General features: G+C 37.8%; 1 non-coding gene across 1 annotated transcript; it reads left to right on the top strand.

The window, feature by feature from the left end:
* The first annotated feature begins 561 nt into the window (after positions 1–561).
* Positions 562–743, top strand: LOC148361647 (U2 spliceosomal RNA). The gene has a single exon (XR_015851230.1). It is a non-coding gene; the product is annotated as a U2 spliceosomal RNA (small nuclear RNA).
* Positions 744–11,291: the final 10,548 nt, after the last annotated feature.

Below are 11,291 nucleotides of genomic sequence, written 5' to 3'. Positions count from 1 at the left end.
CGAGTGCAACATAGCTCAAGGAAGAATGAAGACTACGTGACCAAAACCGACTGTTTTACTTCTCTTTTTTTGAGCAGCTATTTGAGGTTTTTGGGTCACAGTAGAAGCAATATGGCAGACAATCATTTCAAATTCCTTAAGGTGAACCTCATGTTATGTAAAATAAATAAACCTTTTTTGACAATGTGTGTAAAAAAATATATAGTTTTATATGATAGTTCATGTTTTTTTGCTTAATATGCAAATCCATTCTGTTTTTGAATGAACTAAGTTTTTGAGAGACGCTAGCTAATACACACTGTTCCTTTAAGAATTTACTAACTTGTTGACCAATTAAATCACTCATGTGTTTATTCCAATCAGAGGTGTAGCCTGATAGTTTGTGATGCATTTGTTTAAAAAAAAAAAAAAAAAAAAAAAAAAAAAGACGTTACTTGACCCTTGGCAACCAAACCCTGGGTTAGAGTGGTTTGAGTGATGGATGACTTTGGGGACTGGACATGGGACACACTAGACTGGTTCCCAGATTGTCAGAAGGCCATTTCAGGTCTTGCTAGGACCTTAATTTGGCCTTTTAGCTTTGATGCTAGGTCCTTAGCTTGGCCTTGATGCTATGTCAGTCCTTAGCTTGGCCTTTGCCATGATCTTTGATTTTTGCAATCCGGAGATGGAATAAGAGCTTGCTCTGTCCACTCCACGCATCGGCCCGGTATTGCAGTACCTCCGGGAACGGTGCATTCGCAATGATCGCAGCAAGGCTTTAAGGGCTAGGACCTTAGCTTGGCCTTTTGGCTGAGAGTAAGTCTCCCGGCTCCTAGGCTTTGTAGCGTATTATTAACTGACCGATAACGGATAATGGATAATGAATAACGAAGATAGAACAATAACCCTTAAAAACCCCCCCCATTTCGTGATTTCGATTTCTTTAAAATAATTTGACATCTTTAACAGATTCATTTTTGCTTTTCCGACCAACACTCGACGTCTTTTGGCTTTTGCATTTTGGGAAAAAAGCTTTTCTGGTCTGTTTTAGGCATCATTTGGTCTGAAAGACTAAAAATCAAACATTCAAAAGACATCCAGGGTGCGCATTGTGGAACCACAAGAATGAACTGAGCTTCTTGACTACCGTAAGTCATGTGAGTAACCAGTACAGTCACATTACCTGCCCCTCCTCTCTCTGAAAAAAAAAAAAGAAAAATGAATACATATATTCTATATATAGCATCAAATCACAGTACACATTCCGCACATGCGAATGGTTTGCATGCAGGACCACAGAGATAACTGATCTGACTGCTTGACCATGATTCACACTTTGGGATGTTTCACGCACACACTGGACCAGACCAACAGGCACCTACCACAGCAATATTATCCTCAGAGTAGAATTTATTCCCATGAGAGGCCGTTTGAGAAGTAGACCATACTTGTTCTCACATTTAACATCATACTCTCACAAGTGAACTATTATACTCTAATACAGTCATACCCATGCACAAACACTACCATACGCTCTCATGCACACTACTCTACTCTCTCACACATACTACAGTACCCTCATGCACTCAAAAAAAAAACTCTCTTACACACACTACTATACTCATATACACAATACTGTACACTTTCAAACATACTACAGTACCTTCATTCACTCACTACTATACTCTCTCTCTCTTACACATATTACAATACACTCATACACACACTACTGTGCTGTTACACACATACTACTATACTCTCTTACACATACTGCTATACTGGGAGCAACTCCAGTCGTCAAACTGTACAACATATACACAAACATATCAGTGTAAACAAAATAACCCAAAAATTACCCAAAGTAAAACAAGATTGAAGTAAGGTGATCATTCAGATTCAGATTCAGATTCAGATCTACTTTATTGTCATTCTAGTACACGTGTATACAGAACGAAATGTCGATACATCTGACCCGCCCAGTTTCCTTGAATGTACAGATATAAGATATCATTACACTGGTTGTAAAAAAACAACGATAATAATAGCCATTTAATAGTGTATGAGAAAGAAAAGTAGTGTATGGGAGTATAACAGTGTGTGTGAAAGTCCATTGGAGTGTGAAGGAGTAAAGTAGTGCGTGAAAGCGAGTATAATAGCTTGTATGTGAGTCTATAGTAGTGTGTGTGAGTGTGGGAGTAAAGTAGAATGTGTGTGTGAAAGCATAGTTGTGTGTGTATGAGAGTAAAGTATTACTTGAGTGAGCGAAAGTAGTGGTATTTGTGTGAAAAAATAGTCCTGTGGCTATGAGAGTATTGAGGTAGGTCTGTGAGTATGTGTGTGAAAGCGTCGTAGTGTGTGTATGAGAGTATATTAGTATGTGTGAGAGCATATAGTAGTGTGAGAACAAGAGAATAATAGTATGAGAGGGAGTATAGTAGTGTGTATGCATGGATATATTGGTGGTCATTGGTATGACTGTGGTTGTGCATGTGTGAGAGTTAGATTTCAAATGTAAGAGAAATGATTTGCTCCACAAACGGCCTCTCATACTGACTCACTGCATAAGTTGCAGCTTCTTTTTCTCTCCACAGTAAGTTTGCAGATGAAGAGAAAAGGTGAGTGAAACATGCTTGACTTTCCAATTGACCGTCAGCTCTTGCTTTTGTGAATCTATAAGCGGTAGATAAAAATGATATACAGCACAAACACTCAAAAAGAGGAAGTAGTATTGCGTGAGATGGAGATAAGAGATGAAAGCAACAGCATCAAAGTCGGAAGGGGAAGGATGCGATGAAAGAAAGGGATGAGTAATTGTAATTTACGAATGCCATGTGGCCCTGATATCTATTAGGGCCGCTGTAACAAATGGCCGGTCCCTGGAAGTGACAACTCCCGGAGCTTGGTCGGATTAAGTCCTGATCAAGCCACTCGACAACGGCTGCTATGAAAAAAAAACTGCAGAGGTCTTTCGGATGTCATCGTAAAATCGTAAAGAACTTATTGCTTTTGTTACTCTCCTTTTTTTGTGTTTTTGCTCTTTGATATCCCTATCTGGGTGTACACGCTGCTCTATTGTGTCACTATTAAAGGGACGGTTTGTATTATTTAACCACTATATGTCACTGTATGGCGTAGTGCAACTGAAAACAAGTGCTAAAAATCACAAGGGAGATTACAAACTACAGGGAATCAAAGTGACCAAAATGCACTTTTTTACTTCTCTTTTTTTATGTTTGTCAGTACCCATAGCAACAAGATGGTGGACAACTATGTCAGCTCCCTGTATATGAGGCTAATGTCATGTAGAATGAATAATAAATCCTACTTTCTCGACCTACGAGCATTTTTTAAAAATGTATGTTATATCATTGTGCACATAATTTTGATTATTTTTTAAATAAATATATTTTTTTTAATGAATTAAGTTTGTTTACCACTAAGAGGCGCTATAAATACACACTGTTCCTTTCAGGAGTCTGCATCAGCTTAGCGGCACCCGGTCATGCAGGTTTTTAATTTTTTATTTTTTTTGTTTTTATTTTTTTTGTGTGTTTTGCTTTACTTTTTTTTACAGGTTTCCTTTAGTAGATAGATAGATAGATAGATAGATAGATAGATAGATAGATAGATAGATAGATAGATAGATAGATAGATAGATAGATAGATAGATAGATAGATAGATAGATAGATAGATAGATAGATAGATAGATAGATAGATAGATAGATAGATAGATAGATAGATAGATAGATAGATAGATAGATAGATAGATAGATAGATAGATAGATAGATAGATAGATACTTTATTCATCCCCTAAGGGAAATTCACATTTCCAGCAGCATCCCTGAGCTGAGAAACAGTACAATAATAGAGCCAAAAAAATACAATATACAAATACCCAGTGTGACGTGCAAATGCCCACTGTAGCGTGTTATATAGAGTAACTAAATAGTGCTACACAGAACACATATTGCAGTAAGATTCGGTAATATCCAATGTAGGTGGTGTGGTTTAATGTGGGCCTTTACTCTGCCGGGTTGAGTTAAAGAGCCTCATGGCATGAGGAAGAAAAGATCTCTTCAGTCTGTCCGTAGTACAAGACAGTGACAGCAGTCTGTCGCTGAAACTGCTCTTCTGTCTGGAGATAATGCTGTGTAGTGGATGCGATGGATTGTCCATGATTGACCTCAGCTTTTTCAGTGCTCGTCTCTCAGCTACTGTTGTTAGGCTGTCCAGCTCTTTGCCCACAACAGAGCTCGCTTTCCTAGCCAGTTTATTGAGACGAGAGGCATCCTTCTTCTTGACGCTGCCTCCCCAACACGCTGCCGCATAGAAGAGGGCGCTTGCCACTACTGTCTCATAGAATATTTTCAGAAGCTTTTTGCAGATGTTGAAGGAGGCCAGCCTTCTGAGGAAGTAAAGTCGGCTTTGCCCTTTCCTACATAGAGCTTCTGTGTTGGCAGTCCAGTCCAGTTTGTTGTCCAGCTGCACACCCAGGTATTTGTAGGTCTGGACAAATTCTACACATTCTCCCTTGATGGTTACAGGAACCGGGTGAGTTCTGGTTCTCCTGAAGTCCACCACCATCTCTCTGGTCTTGGTGGTGTTTAGGTGCAGGTGGTTTGCGTCGCTCCATCGGACAAAGTCCTGAATCAATTTCCTGTACTCCTCCTACTGCCCGTTTCTGATACATCCCACGATCGCAGTGTCGTCGGCAAACTTTTGCACATGGCAGGACTCAGAGTTGTACTTAAAGTCCGATGTATATAGAGTGAATAGGAACGGAGAGAGAACGGTCCCCTGCGGAGATCCTGTGCTGCTAACCACAGTGTCCGATGTACAGCCCCCCTGTTTCACATACTGGGGTCTGCCTGTCAGGTAGTCAGTAATCCATTCTACAAGGTGTGAGCTAACTCCCATCTCTGTCAGTTTCCTACATTTTTCCTACTCAGTAGCAGAGGCTGTATGGTATTGAAGGCACTGGAGAAGTCCAAAAATGTACTCGCCCTTGCAGATTATCCAGGAAGTATGAAAAGGTGCAGTTGCCAGATAATATTGCAAGCTTTAAATACACCTGCTGAGAGAACAGAGCCTAGTTTAATTACATCCATGCGTTGGACATTTAAGGAAAACATTGGGATGCATATTATTTAGAAAGCTTCTGATATATTTATTTTGGTTAGGGTTGGGTTACTGAAAATAAAAATGGAGTCCCCAATTCATTATTTCTTAAATGTAGCGGCCATTATAATATATAAAAAAAATAAATCCCTAATTTAACATATACACGGGTCAATCAAATATTTTGATGAATAATTGATTGACAAATTCAAAGACGCGAACTTAACATAATACTCTTTTATCTCATTGTTCTCTTTTAAGTCTTTATTGTGTTTACCTTGTCTATCCTAGTGTGGCGCTTCAAATCCTGTTTGCTATGTTATCAATGACAACAAAGACTATCGTATTGTATTCTGTTCAAAGTATTCAAGGACACAGGGGAAGCTAGACACACATGGGATGTGGCAGAAAAAATAAAGCGCGAAAAACAACACAGTTGCGTGAAGTAAACATTTCGGAGGACAGTCAGGCAAATGGATAACGCCCTCTAATCATATTATTATTACCTGTATCACAACAACTTATATCTGGTCACATACGAAGATGCGGACGTTTCTTGTGTGGAAATGTTTAAATCTAAACTTAAAACTCACTTCTACTCCATTGCATACGAATAACCTACTCCTCTTGTCGGTTGAAAATAGTTTGTGTAATATAGTGTAACAATCTGTGAAGCCCTTTGAGACTCTTCGTGATTTAGGGCTATACAAATAAAAATGACTTGACTTGACTTGACTTGTTTGGATGGTAGACAGCCGGTCCAAGAAGATGGGTTGGTAAAAAAATTAGTAAGTGTTAATCATGTCGATCTGTTCCTCCCCACACCCCTGAAAAATGATCAGTTGTCCAGAGTTGGAGTGTACTCTACAGTAATATAACGCCTTCTTGATTACAAGATGCACCTAGTAGATTTGTAAAGAATACATTTGTACACACACAAACCACTCATGGCTATAAGCCGCCTACATTGCAACAAGAAGAATTTTTAAGAAATAGACGTTACACAAAATGAGTTTTCAAGGTTTTAATAATATACTTTAACCTATCGTTCCAAACAGTGCCTGTAACGTGGCAGTAGAAGTAATACTGACCAACAGAGCACTAAAACCTGCATCATATGCATTTCTCATGCATTTTCCATGTCCAAACTAGCATCTACTTTGGCACATACCTGTATATTCCGCTTGGCATCTTCCTCGGCTTTTACAAAATATTTCAACCGTCTCACTCTTACCTTTACCGCTCATGCACCCCAAGAAAAAAAATGTACAAATTGGTAGTAAAAACCCATAAATCGGCTGCACAATGAAAAAGCAGCATGGTTTAAGACCTAGGAAAAAAGTGGCAATTTATAGTCCGGAAATTACTGTATTTGAGCTCCATGATGCCCGGTGAAGGCGAGCCCCAAGGCCCATCTTTCATCCTGCGGAGGAGGCGCTCGGTGACAGTGCAACACCAGAGCCAGAGGTTATCACAAGCACTTCGCTCTGCTCCGTGGGCCTCTTGTTTTATTGGCGCAATATGTGTATTGGCCTTGATCCAGAGCAGGGAAGAGCAGCGATAAAATACCATTAGGAAGCAATGCAAACTTCATCACCTGTATGCTGTGCTGTCAGCAAGTGTTGAGGAAATAATAAGTTTGTATTTAATGAATGTATTCATGTATTTACAGATGATATGCTGATTTTATAATATGTGATGAACATCCTCAACATTCTGTTACTTTTCTATTGAAATGGTTGGAATAATTTTCAGATGTATACCAGTGTTGTGGATAGATATTAGTTAGCCAATGAAATTCTGAATAAATCGATATGAAGATTTTCCTATTGTATTCAAATTAGTCCCTGAATAAGTGTGCGTATCGCCAGTAGTGATTCATTTTTTACACACCATTTTTACGCTTAAGCGTGCATAATTGTAATAGAAATGCAGAAATAGGATTCAACTTTTTCAACTCGTTTCCAATTGAAATAAATTCCTCATAGTAAAATACACATTTGCAAATGTTTGAGTGTTGTAAAGTCGTCGTCTTCAAGTGGCCACTTTTGGAAACGCCTAAACCTCCCCGTAGAAAAATGTGTAAAATACTATTTTGAGTTTTTCAGGTTGTTATCAAATTTGACAAGGTACCAAGGTATCAAGCCATTGTCTCACCTGTTTTCCAGCCAAGATGCCAAGAATAAAATCTACTATTTCTGTTTGTTCTAACTCTGATGACTCAATGTTAGTAGCACCTGCAGTGATTATTTAAGTTTGGGACAAAACTTACCTTCCAAAAGAGACCAAAACTGTCCATATCTTCAAGAACAGCATTCAATTTAATTTGGGTGCATCCTAGACTGGGATTTTAGGTAAATATTACAGAAAATTTAAGGGTTTCAGATATCATGGCTTGTCTATTTTGCATTTTTGCAATGGCATTTTTACTACCTACCCTGACAACATTTCAAGACCTGTTCGTTGCACATTCGCTGTTCAATCGTGGTTGTAACATTTGCGTCGTTGCACATACGAATAGGCTACACCCGGCCATTTTCAAAATGTTCACTCTTAACTACAAGGACAACAATAATGGGGTGAGTGGAAAATCTTGGTCTTTCATCAGGCAGACATGTGTTTGAATTTGAATTTTAGATGGATGACTGGCTTTCAGTGACTGAGTGAAGAGAGTGATTTCTGCCCACTGACATGACTGGGCTGTGTTTTACTGTGTCAGCATCAAATGGGTCTGATGAATGCCATCAAGTATGGGAAAAGAGAGTCATGTTAACTCTAATATTATGGATTATTCAGTAATTTTTTTGTGTTACATCTCGTTGAAACGTGAATAATCCTTGTGCGTTGTTGAGCGTATCTCCTCCTAGTCTCAAGGACATGTTTTTATTTTTTACATCAAAACCAAATAATTTTATTGATGTCAGTCACTAAAATTAATAAAGTACTGTAGTTTGTTCCTCCTGGCTCCACATTTGTCATTACTAGTGCTTGTTAGAGGACACTATACATCCAAGGACACAACTGTGTAAATTTTGGTTTGAACAATTTTATTGACACTATTAACAGCAAATAAACAATGTGAGGTTTGAACAATTTTTCTCGACAATCTTAACAGCAATCAAGCATGTTCACAATTTCGTTATTCACAATTTCGTTATATCTGACAATATGACGTCTTAACAATTTTTTCGACATTTTTAACGTTTCACTGTTATGTCGCAGAGAGCTCTACCTATTCTCATGAGCCTTATTTAGCAAGTTAAAATGTATCATTTGTTTCTGTACTACAAAGCTAAGGTTCTTTGTGACACCAATGGCCTTACTAGAAATACATTATGAAGCTGTTACACCCAAAGACACGTAACTAGGAGCAATCCCAATCCTACCAGCTCCAGTAAATCCACATCAAGGCAGCAGAGGATAAGAACATCCCGGACCAGCCACCCAACACTTGAACATTCACCAGTTTGGTTTGTTAAAGCCATTTGATATCAAGTTTGCCCAAAACTGATATGTATTTTCTAATAAATTCCTCAATTATTACTAGTGCCTGATGGACACACCACCTCTTATGTCCATCCTGATGAATTATTCCCCTCGGCCCTTCTGAGGTATTGACCCAGGCTCAACCCGTCTTGACCCTCCTACCCCTAACAATTCTGTAAGATTCCCTAATAAATAACATTATTGTAATGATCATAGTCTTTAGCCTCTTCCAATCTGGGTGTCAGCATTAGTGGCTCTTCCAAAGTAGAGATCTAAAGCATTAAAATAGCCAAATAGGTTTGCATTACATTACATTAATCCTCATATCAACTGAGCAAACCGACCCTCTTTGTCAGACTATGAGTAGTACGATTACGAGCATGTTTGGACTTCTATGGGTATTTGCAGACCTTAAAAATCAAAAAATCTATATTTAATGATATACATGATGTCACTCTTTTAATTTTTTCCTTTGTTTTAATTTGTATTTTTTTAAGATTTCCTGCATGTAAATTTACTGAATGATATAGTCGGAAAACATCATTTCATGGTCCTTTATAGATAATGATCTAATATTTCAAAGTGAGCGGCTATCTCCGACTCATGCTGTTAGAATGTTGACAAAAACAGAATAAAGAATCTAGGTATGTGATTGCAATATATTAAATATCAGCAATGGCCTCAGTTTTGGTCTTGTATTAACTGTGCTTTTCAAGTCCTCCATATATCCCTTCACAAATCTAAAGCTTGGACTCGTTAGACCACAGAAGGCTTTTTCTTATTGGAGGAGTGATGTTTCTGTGAGGTTTCTGTGTGCCATGGCAACAGATTGATTGGGCTAACCTGGGGCTCATTAGAACTCTATTGTGTGTGTGTGTGTTTAAGGACAGCTTTGACTGTTTTCCTTTGTGGGATTGTCCGATGTTCATGCTCGTCCACACTGCCCTCAAGAAAGCTTTCTATGCCTTGCAGCCTTTGTAAGACTTTGTATGTATACCGGCCTCGATTTGTATGGACTGTGCTTTTGGTTATTAGTTTCCTGTTTCCTCCCTCTTCGGACTGCCTAGTGTTGAATCCTTATTCCCCATTAAACCTCTCAACTTGACGTGTTTTTCTGCAATTGGATCTTTTTTGTTGCTGTTGTGGATATTTGGCTTTTTTTTTTTTATAGCTACGTTTAACTTAATTTTATGGATTAATTTCCATTGCTTACTTAACCTTACAGATGAAAACATTTGATCGAGATCCTTTGCCTCGATGAAGTTATTTGAAGTAGGGGAATGAAAAGCCCCACATAATTATTACAGCCTCTTTTCCAAGCCTGGCAAAATCCACCACTTCAGCATTTTTTTTGTGATTATATTAAATTCTAGAAATGCTACATTTTAGTGAAGTTGTGAATTACTTGGAAATTGAACGAGACGCCCCTTCAACGAGTGGTAAGCCTCTTCAGGGCCAATTTCTGTGCCTTAATCCCCCCCTGTTCCCTCAGAACACACAGCACTTTGTTAAATGTTCAATTTGAAAGGGTTAACGCTCCGGAGAAAAATAAAATCAATACATTCCTGGAGGGCTTTGGTAGTAACTCACTGTGTTCCTTGTGTAGATGAAATAATAATTTTATTTCAAAGATTTATTAACAGGAAAATAAAACACCTCCAGAAAATGTAAAAAGAATAATTTCAACCAAAAGTGTCTCTTGACTTATCAAACTTATTATTATTATTTTTTTCTTTAATATATTCCCAATATTTGTAAAATTTAACATATGCAGTATTTAGTAGCAGAAAATACTGATATTAATATGTCTCAGATATTTCATCTTCATGACTGGACTGGTTCTCTACCATAGAAAAACGATGACTGATAGGCTGTCAATGTCTTTGAATGCCCGTTAACTGCCGTTTGATGATTATTTTACTTCCAGCACAGGATTTTACATAAATTCTTTTCACTGATGGAAAAAGACATCAAAGAAGAAAATCAAAATGGGCTGGCAGTGGGTATATTGGTTTACAATAGCGACTTTAAAATACACCAATAAAAATCTAAAATCCTTGCATGAGAGTGAGATGGTTATATAAATATCTGAAAAATACTTCTGTAAGAAATAATAATTGAGTATTTCGAAAAACTGTCTATGAAGCTATCTCAACAATTCAGTACTCACTTAGCTACATTGTTGTTCGACTGTCCTCTATATATTTTTAGAAACCTTGAATTGACTTGATTGGGTTTTCAATATAGTAACTTATTAGAGCAATTATTTACAAAAGGAAATAAGCTTTCAAAAGAGCTTAACAGTGAATTTAAAAAATATATTTAAATGGAGAGGACTGAGTGTTTGAATTTAATTTTCTTTATTGTGATAACACAGTAGTAAACTTTGTTTGCAATAAGACAATACATGGCACTCCAGGGTAAACATAATACTGTAAATATATAAACGAGAAAAATAAAAATGTCATAGGCAAAGTATTTACAAGGTAGTGTTTAGAAGTACCGTATTTTCCGCATTATAAGGCGCACCTAAAAGCCTTTATTTTTTTCAAAAGCTGACCATGCGCCTTATAATACACTGCGCCTTATATATGGATCAATATTAAGACGCAAAGTCTTGCAACTAAGGCAAGAAGCCGCCGACTAGATTTTCCCCCGAAGGCAAAGTAGTCCGCGGTGTATGCTGGGATTTGTATACCGGCG

Source organism: Urocampus carinirostris, chromosome 8, assembly GCF_059441175.1.
Source record: "Urocampus carinirostris isolate Australia breed hairy pipefish chromosome 8, RoL_Ucar_1.0, whole genome shotgun sequence".
Taxonomy (NCBI): Eukaryota; Metazoa; Chordata; class Actinopteri; order Syngnathiformes; family Syngnathidae; genus Urocampus; species Urocampus carinirostris.
Note: the sequence above shows the minus strand (reverse complement) of the source record. Positions and strands in the feature narration are given on the sequence as shown.